An 8,688-nucleotide genomic window follows, 5' to 3' on the forward strand; every position below is an offset into this window, starting at 1 on the left:
TTAATTTGACATTTGTTTTAATAGATCTGATAAACAGTGAGATGTGTTTGTGTGGTATTGATCACTCCCTCTGTAGAGTTTGTAGTTGAAGCTGCTCCTGACAGGTAGGCAGGTCATTGTTCTAAACCCTGTCCTACAGATACAGTTTCCTCCACTCGGAACCAAACACCCCCATCTCAGAGAGCAATGTGGGCCAGGATCAAGTGTCTTTCCTGGGCAACCTGAGCTCGGTTGCTGGCCATTCCCCCCTGTCTGATGCTGCTGTTATGGATCCTCCACTAACAGGAAGACAGCAGTAAAAGGCACTATGACAAAACAAAACTCTTACCAAGCATCATCATCAGTCAGAACCTGGGCTTTGACCACTCAAGAGACCGCTGGAAAGAAAGTCAACCTACTTTGAGTTACAGTTTCTCCTTTGATGCGTTTCCAGAGAAAATAAGTACTATGGTAAATAAATAAATACTTGATCTAAAATACTTTCCCTACTGATCTACTGAGGGGAGAAGTTGATTGAATTCCATGAGTAAAAAAAGCACAGTAACTGAAGACAAAAACAAAGTGAGTCAAGTCCCCACAGAGTGAAAAGATGCCAAAGTCACCATGGGAAAGGATGACAGGCAAACAGCCTCAGCTGTCTCCATCAGAAACTGGAGCCAGTAAACCAGGCTGTAAATCTGAGATAGAGGCCACCATCTTCAATTAAAGTTATGAGAAAAAAAACTAAAGAAAAAGAAACAACTTCAATTATCCTGCCTGAAGGACTGTTTCACATTACACTGTGCACGTAGCCTACACACAATCATGTACACACACACACACACACACACACACACCGAGGGGCAGTTTCTAATAATAGGTGTTGTTTCCTTTATTACAACCTATTGTGGCTGTCTGACATTCACCTTGGTGCGTTACTGTATGACTTATTCTGGTACAATGCACACATTGTTGAGCTTGTTGTCATCACAGTCAAAAGGGCATGTGGACAAACAATACCACAACCTCGGCCAAACACTAACGTAAAACTCATACTGTAATCAGTGGTGTTATATAACCACTAGGTCATAGCTACTTGAGAGGTAGGGGGACAAACAGTGAGAGGGTACTTGTTATCTATTCTATATGATGACGTAAAAGGATTAGTGAATATTATATATCATGGCTCTTGAACATAACCAGGAGGTAAAATAACCACTTTAAACCCAGAGGCCAGATAACAATTCCAAGAGAGAATACAGAGGACGATAAACAAAAACCCTTCAGTACCAGAAGAGGCACTGGAGAGTGCAGTGACTCTGATAGAATGATGAAGTCCTCAGATTGTTTCTGATAATGTCAGGACACTTACATAGGTAGATGGTAAATTGAAAACTCAATGTAGTTGCCTTGTAAGTTCACAATAGTAGGTGCTGATTCATACAAAAACATTCTCCATCCCTTCTAACCCAGACGATAGATCAGACAATGATCATAATATACTGTCTGTATATTATAATTGTCTGTCTGTTCTCTATAGCTCTAATTGGAGTCTAGCCCAATGTTAATTACCCCAGCCTGCTCCAGTGCTGCGGCTAAGGTCAGAGAGATGAGGAAGAATCCTGTGAATCAATATGCTAAAACAGGTTGTGCTGAGCTGCTTCAAAAAGGGCTCTATTTGTGATCAATACATGATCAGATTGGCAGGTGGGATGCAAAAAAAGGTGAATTTATCAAAAACAAATAGGGTCATTACTTTCCATCCATCCTTTGATGGAACAACACATCAAACAAGGTAAAAGGCCAGGTAAACAGGTTTTATATACAATACCTGAAACCACATCAAAATTGAATCCTGAATTCAATACAACAGGATTGATTTTTGTCAAACCCATTCCTTGTGTAAGACTTACAAAAAGTCTAGTTTGAATGTAGAATGGCTGAGTCCTGATTTTTCATCCTTCTCCCAAATGGGAGTGGGTAAGTCCACACTTTAGGGGTGGAGAATTGGGACTCACTTTCTGAAGGGTGGAACATCAATTTCTTTTAAGAAATACGGGTGAATTATATCCATCCTATAAAAAGATGCCTTTGACATTCTGCTGAATAGATGCCTTTGATTCTGCTGTCTGGCACCATAGTGTCAGAAACAGTCCATTTCGTCTTCTCTCCCCCCCTCCCATACAAGTTACAGTGCAGTAGGCCTGTCAACACATTCACATCAGCTAAAAAGACATCCTCTAGAGATCTCAATGGAGGTTAGGGAGAGTTGGTACTGTAGCGAGAAGGAGAACAAAACCAGATGCTGTCTTAAATAGGTCAGGGTTAGTTCCAGTCGGTATGCTCTGGAAGGGGATTTGCTTAGATATACCAGAAATAATGGAAAATATCAGATACAAGGACATTTCAATTAGGAATGAGCCTCTCTATTGACCATGGCCAGTTGTTTAATGCTGAAAGATGCTTTATCCCCCACATCTACCCCTCTCCATTTTCAACTTAGATCAAGGAATATCAACAGAAGAACATTCTAGATTTAAATCTAGGACATAAATTATGAGAAACTGCCATTTTGATTAGCATAACATATGCTGCCTTTTATATCCACCAGATGAAACATCCTTACAAATAGTATATTCTCACTCTGCCTGTGAAATAAGCACTTGTAAACACTAAATTCACTCTACTCAGAACAAGGTAGTCTTGCTCATCTATGTAGCTACAGAAACTAATTGAGCTCACGTTGCAGCAGGAGCCCGAGCCAAGGCTCACAAGACCATCTGAAGCGGTAGCTTGGCTCTGGAGAACCATCCGGGAATACTTTGTTGTGTAACGTACCCCAGTGCTTTCTTTCTCTCTTACCCTCCTCTCCTCCCCCTATCCCATCCCTCCAGCCTCTCGCCTCAGCACACACAGCGCTATTTTAAGCTCCGCTGAGGCTCTGTGGCTGTATTGTACTCTTTCGAAAGCCTCAGAGAATCACAGCTCCCAGTCTCGCCGCATGGGACCCTGAAGCTGCAAGCTTTAACTTTGTTTTCACGCTAGCGAGGAAAGAGATTCTGGGGCAAACGGGTCCTATTGAATACTAGATACACTACTGTACAGTGTTGACATCTAAATGGGGTTCTTTGGCACTAAGCGGTTTCGTCTCTTCACTACCCTCCCAATTGTGCATTTAACTAAACATATTTACATAATGGAGTAGAATTAACCAAACATGGAAACAACAACGAAAGGTCCTGGGGCCTGTTTAGTAGAGTGCAATGTCACTGAACATTCTAATCAAGTCATCTCTATTTATTATACAGTTGAAGTAGGAAGTTTACATACACCTTAGCCAAATACATTTCAACTCAGTTTCACAATTCCTGACATTTAATCCTAGTAAAAATTCCCTGTCTTAAGTCAGTTAGGATCACCACTTTATTTTAAGAATGTGAAATGTCAGAATAATAGTAGAGAGAGTGATTTATTTCAGCTTTTATTTCTTTCATCACATTCCCAGTGGGTCAGAAGTTTACATACACTCAATTAGTATTTGGTAGCATTGCCTTCAAAATGGTTGAACGTGGGTCAAACGTGTCGGGTAGCCTTCCACAAGCTTCCCACAATAAGTTGGGTGAATGTTGGCCCATTCCTCCTGACAGAGCTGATGTAACGGAGTCAGGTTTGTAGGCCTCGCTCGCACACAATTTTTCAGTTCTGCCCACAAATGTTCTATGGGATTGAGATCAGGGCTTTGTGATGGCCACTCCACTACCTTGACTTTGTTGTCCTTAAGCCATTTCGCCACAACTTTGGAAGTATGCTTGGGGTCATTGTCCATTTGGAAGAACCATTTGCGACCATGCTTTAACTTCCTGACTGATGTTTTGAGATGTTGCTTCAATATATCCACGTAAATTTCCGGCCTCATAATGCCACCTTTTTTGGGAAGTGCACCAGTTCCTCCTGCAGCAAAGCAACCCCCACAACATGACGCTGCCACCCCCATGCTTCACGGTTGGGATGGTGTCCTTCATCTTGCCACCGTCCCCCTTTTCCTCAAAATATAATGATGGTCATTATGGCCAAACAGTTCTATTTTTGTTTCATCACTCCAGAGGACATTTCTCCAAAAAGTACAATCTTTGTCCGCATGTGCAGTTGCACAGTCTGGCTTTTCTATGGTGTTTTTGGAGCAGTGGCTTCTTCCTTGTTGAGCGGCCTTTCAGGTTATGTCGATATAGGACTTGTTTTACTGTGGATAAAGATACTTTTGTACCCGTTTCCTCCAGCATCTTCAAGGTCCTTTGCTGTTGTTCTGGGATTGATTTGCACTTTTTGGACCAAAGTACGTTCATCTCTAGATGACAGAACGCGTCTCCTTCCTGAGCAGTATGATGGTTGCGTGGTCCCACAGTGTTTATACTTGCGTACTATTGTTTGTACAGATGAACGTGGTACCTTCAGGGGTTTGGAAATTGCTCCCAAGGATGAACCAGACTTGTGGAGGTTTACATTTTTTTTCTGAGGTCTTGGCTGATTTATTTTGATTTTCCCATAATGTCAAGCAATGAGGCACTTAATTTGAAGGTAGGCCTTGAAATACATCCACAGGTACACCTCCAATTGACTCAAATGATGTCAATTAGCCTATCAGAAGCTTCTAAAGTCATGACATCATTTTCTGGAATTTTCCAAGCTGTTTAAAGGCACAGTCAACTTAGTGTATGTAAACCTTCTGCCTCACTGGAATTGTGATACAGTGAATTATAAGTGAAATAATCTGTCTGTAAACAATTGTTGGAAAAAATACTTGTGTCATGCAAAAAGTAGATGTCATAACCAAACTATAGTTTGTTTAACAAGAAATTTGTGGAGTGGTTGAAAAACAACTTTCAATGACTCCAACCTAAGTGTATGTAAACTTTCGACTTCAACTGTATTTTCAACATATCTGAACATTTGACCCCCGAAATTCAGACTGTAAAAGAAACATGACAGGAAGTGTTTAGGTTCATCTTCAGGTCCCATGCAGTGAGCTGGCCCGCTGAGAGGTCAGTGCAGAGAGCAGGGTGCAGACCTGGGCTCAGGTCACCATCTCCCCTGGTGAGAGATGAAAGACAGGGTGACTCATTCAGGAGACGAGGGGTTATGGCTGCCTGGCATCTGTCTGTGATGCTGTTCCCTGAGGGGTTGGAGGCGGCTGTCATTGTGTTTTGTGGACATACTGTACGTGAATGACTTTAGAAGTCTCACACAAAACCACTGATACTGGTGACAAAAACCAAGTGACAGCAGTTGTTCTTGTTCCTACAGATTAAAAAAAATATATAACATGGAGCCAGTGTTTTTGTTGTGACTTAGGTGTGAGGCAGAGATCGGTGTCAAAGATGTTGCTGAGACAGTTGCACAGACGTGTATGTGTGTGTGAGCATCAGACTCCACTTTAAGGAGTTTCTGCACCGCCTACATACAATACAGTCACTACGGTGATATCAAGTCTATATTGGAAAACAAAGCAGGAAAAAGACAAACGAGACATCCACAATTCAAAGACCAATCACACGCTCTCGCTCCCTGCCTGAGATAAATCATTTGGACTTCTTTGATAATAGTCCAAATCTGGATATAATGAATGATCTGGGTCAGAGAATATTCACCCACTGGAGAGGGGACTGGAACTGCATCTAACATCTGTGAGAACTAAAAGCTGCCCATAACACAACAATCACAACAAACCCAACAACATGTGGCTCACTGTTAACTTTGGATCTTGATCATAATGTTTCCTTTGTCAGGAAAATCTTCTGGCCATACCATTTCAACATGACATGGGGTCAGGAGTTTTTCCTGATCAGTTAAGCAGTCCGGAACCCCCCGGCTCCACCAGTATTACATGACTGTGGCCCTGAGTTTTCCTTGGTCAGATACAGTCAGGAAACACTTAGGGCACTATTAATCACCCTCTCTGAGGGTCTCAGGTGGAGTTGGGATATGCAAAAAACTCATTTCCAATTTGACATGCATATAATACACACTTGTAGATGTGTGAAATAGGACAAATATAAGCTCCAATCAAATTATTATCATCATCAACAGGCAAAGAATGGCTATTTAGGCGGCAGCTGCAACAGTAGAAACAGTAGTAGTGAGAGCTGTGCCGTGGTAGGAACAGAGGGATGGAGATAAATGGATTAGTGTTAATACTGTCCATCTCTCCCTCCTGGACACTCTGCTAGGTGTCTTAATCCCATTAGTCTGATCTCACACATCCAACTCAGAGATGGAGCCGACACACGTCGTTGTGCTTGTTCAGACATCTCGGTGATCCGTTGTCCAAGCAACCAATCCCGTTTCGACTGTCTGGCCAGTGAGCCTCGTTTATGACACTCACTTTGCATCGCTTACTATGGATAGAATCTTCTAGAACGCTGCTAGATATTCTGAGCGCTATCAGACAGCACTAGCCCAGGACCAGCAAGCAGAAGGCAATGTATCCGACCACTGTGGGGTCATTTGAACGCCAGCTCAAAGCGGTCATTTTTAAATCAGAAAAGGTGAGAAGGAAATACATTTTTTCCAGACATACACTACATGGCCAAATGCTTGTCGAACAGCTCATTCCAAAATCATGGGCATTAATATGGAGTTGGTCCCCCCTTCGCTACTATACCACCGCCTCCACTCTTCTGGGATGGCTTTCCACTAGCTGTTGGAACATTGCTGATATAACAGCCTCCACTCTTCTGGGATGGCTTTCCACTAGCTGTTGGAACATTGCTGCTATAACAGCCTCCACTCTTCTGGGATGGCTTTCCACTAGCTGTTGGAACATTGCTGCGGGTACTTGCTTCCATTCAGCCACAAGACCATTGGTGAGGTCGGGCACTGATTGATGTTGGCCAATTAGACCTGTACGCAGCCAGATTTCCAATTAATCCCAAAGGTGTTCGAGGGGGTTGAGATCAGGGCTCTGTGCAGGCCAGTCAAAGTCTTCCACACTGATCTTGACAAACCATTTCTGTATGGACCTTGCTTTGTGCATGGGGGCATTGGCATGCTGAAACAGGAAAGGGCCTTCCCCAAACTTGGAAGCATAGAATCATCTAGAATGTTATTGTATGCTGTAGTGCTAAGATTTCCCTTCACTGGAACTAAGGGACTTAGCCCAAACCATAAAAAAACAGCAGAGACCATTATTCCTCATCCACCAAACTTTACAGTTGGCAATATGCATTGGGGCAGGTAGCGTTCCCCTGGCATCCGCCAAACCCAGATTTGTCCGTCGGACTGCCAGATGCTGACGTGTGATTCATCACGCTAGAGAGCATGTTTCCACTGCTCCAGAGTCCAATGGCGCAGAGCTTTACACCACTCCAGCCGACACTTGGCATTGCGCATGGTGATCTTAGGCTTGTGTGTGGCTGGTCTGCTATGGAAACCCATTTCATGAAGCTCTCAACGAATAGGTCTTGTGCTGACGTTGCTTCCAGAGGCAGTTTGGAACTCGGTAGCGAGTGTTGCAACCGAGGAGAGACGCACTATGCGCTTCAGCACTTGACGGTCCAATCCTGTGAGGTTGTATGGCCTACAACTTCGCGGCTGAGCCATTTTTGCTCCTAGATGTTTCCACTTCACAATAACAGCACTTACAGTTGACCAGGGATGCTCTAGCAGGGCACTAATGTGAAACATGGACTTGTTGGAAAGGTGGCATGTAGTGTATGTTTCTTACCATGAAGCTGCTGAAATACTGGCTGATTATTGCAGTCCTATCATCAGTGACTTACTACATTCAAACCAGGACTTCAGCCTTGCTCTTTCTGTATTGCAGAGGGACTCTATTGTCATACAACCTTCCCTCTGGAAATGTCATAGCACCAGATGTTGAAGTCCAAGTTCACTAAACACAGCAGCACTGTGAGCACAGCATGGCCTTACTGTATGTAAAATGTATTGCTAAATCCTCTACAAATTCACAACTCTTTCATTTTTTTATCAAAACAAACAGTTTCAGCTCTTCGTCAGGTACCTCTTATAATGCTCTAACAATATGACAGAGTACACTGCAATAAAACCCAATGTCATAAAATGCATATTACCAGATAAAAGTTGTAAATGCTCTGAACACTATGCAAAACCCTCTTCATGCACACTCAATGGCACACTTCACCATCAGAGCAGTCAAGATGACTTGTTCTGAATGTAAAATGCCTGTTTTTAATGATCTACGTACATTGCAAAAGAGACCCTACCCTGGTCTAAATGGTGAATCCCTGTTTAAATAAAAGGTCAAATAAATACATTTAAGAAACACTCACTTGAACAACCTTCAAGTACTTAGCCTCAGAATGAAACAAGCACAGTTTATAAAGAGCAGCCTAATGCAAATAGACCCATAGTAGTTCAGAAGACAATGAAAAACAAAGGGAGGATGTTTGTCTGTACCTGTGGATAGAGGGTGCTGCTGTCACTTTTCCTCCTCCTGTCCTCGGGATGCTCTGCTGGGTGGTAGAATTGTGCCTGCCTCTGTGAACGTACGTACGTGCGTGCGAGTGTGAAAGCATGTGTCTCTGCTTGAGTGTTAATATGCACGTGCAACAGTTCCGTCTCCAAATGCCTAGCGTTTCCCTTAAGCAAGAGCGTGTGTGAGTGTGTGTGCCTGAACTGATCTGCAAGCAGAGTGCAGAGCTCAGCATAAAAGCGGATCTTGCTCGGCTGTGT

General features: G+C 43.0%; 1 protein-coding gene across 2 annotated transcripts in view; it reads right to left on the reverse strand.

Moving 5' to 3' along the window:
* LOC115114501 (oxysterol-binding protein-related protein 1) overlaps positions 1-8,688 on the reverse strand; it is a 35,002-nt gene extending 26,314 nt beyond the window's left edge. The window contains exon 1 of one of the 2 annotated variants that reach the window (XM_065013457.1): positions 8,413-8,688. The gene's annotated coding sequence lies outside the window, so the exon portion shown is untranslated. The remainder of the gene's footprint in view (positions 1-8,412) is intronic. The other variant, XM_029642782.2, reaches the window with a different exon arrangement.

This window comes from Oncorhynchus nerka, linkage group LG9b, assembly GCF_034236695.1.
Source record: "Oncorhynchus nerka isolate Pitt River linkage group LG9b, Oner_Uvic_2.0, whole genome shotgun sequence".
In the NCBI taxonomy this organism is placed as follows: domain Eukaryota; kingdom Metazoa; phylum Chordata; class Actinopteri; order Salmoniformes; family Salmonidae; genus Oncorhynchus; species Oncorhynchus nerka.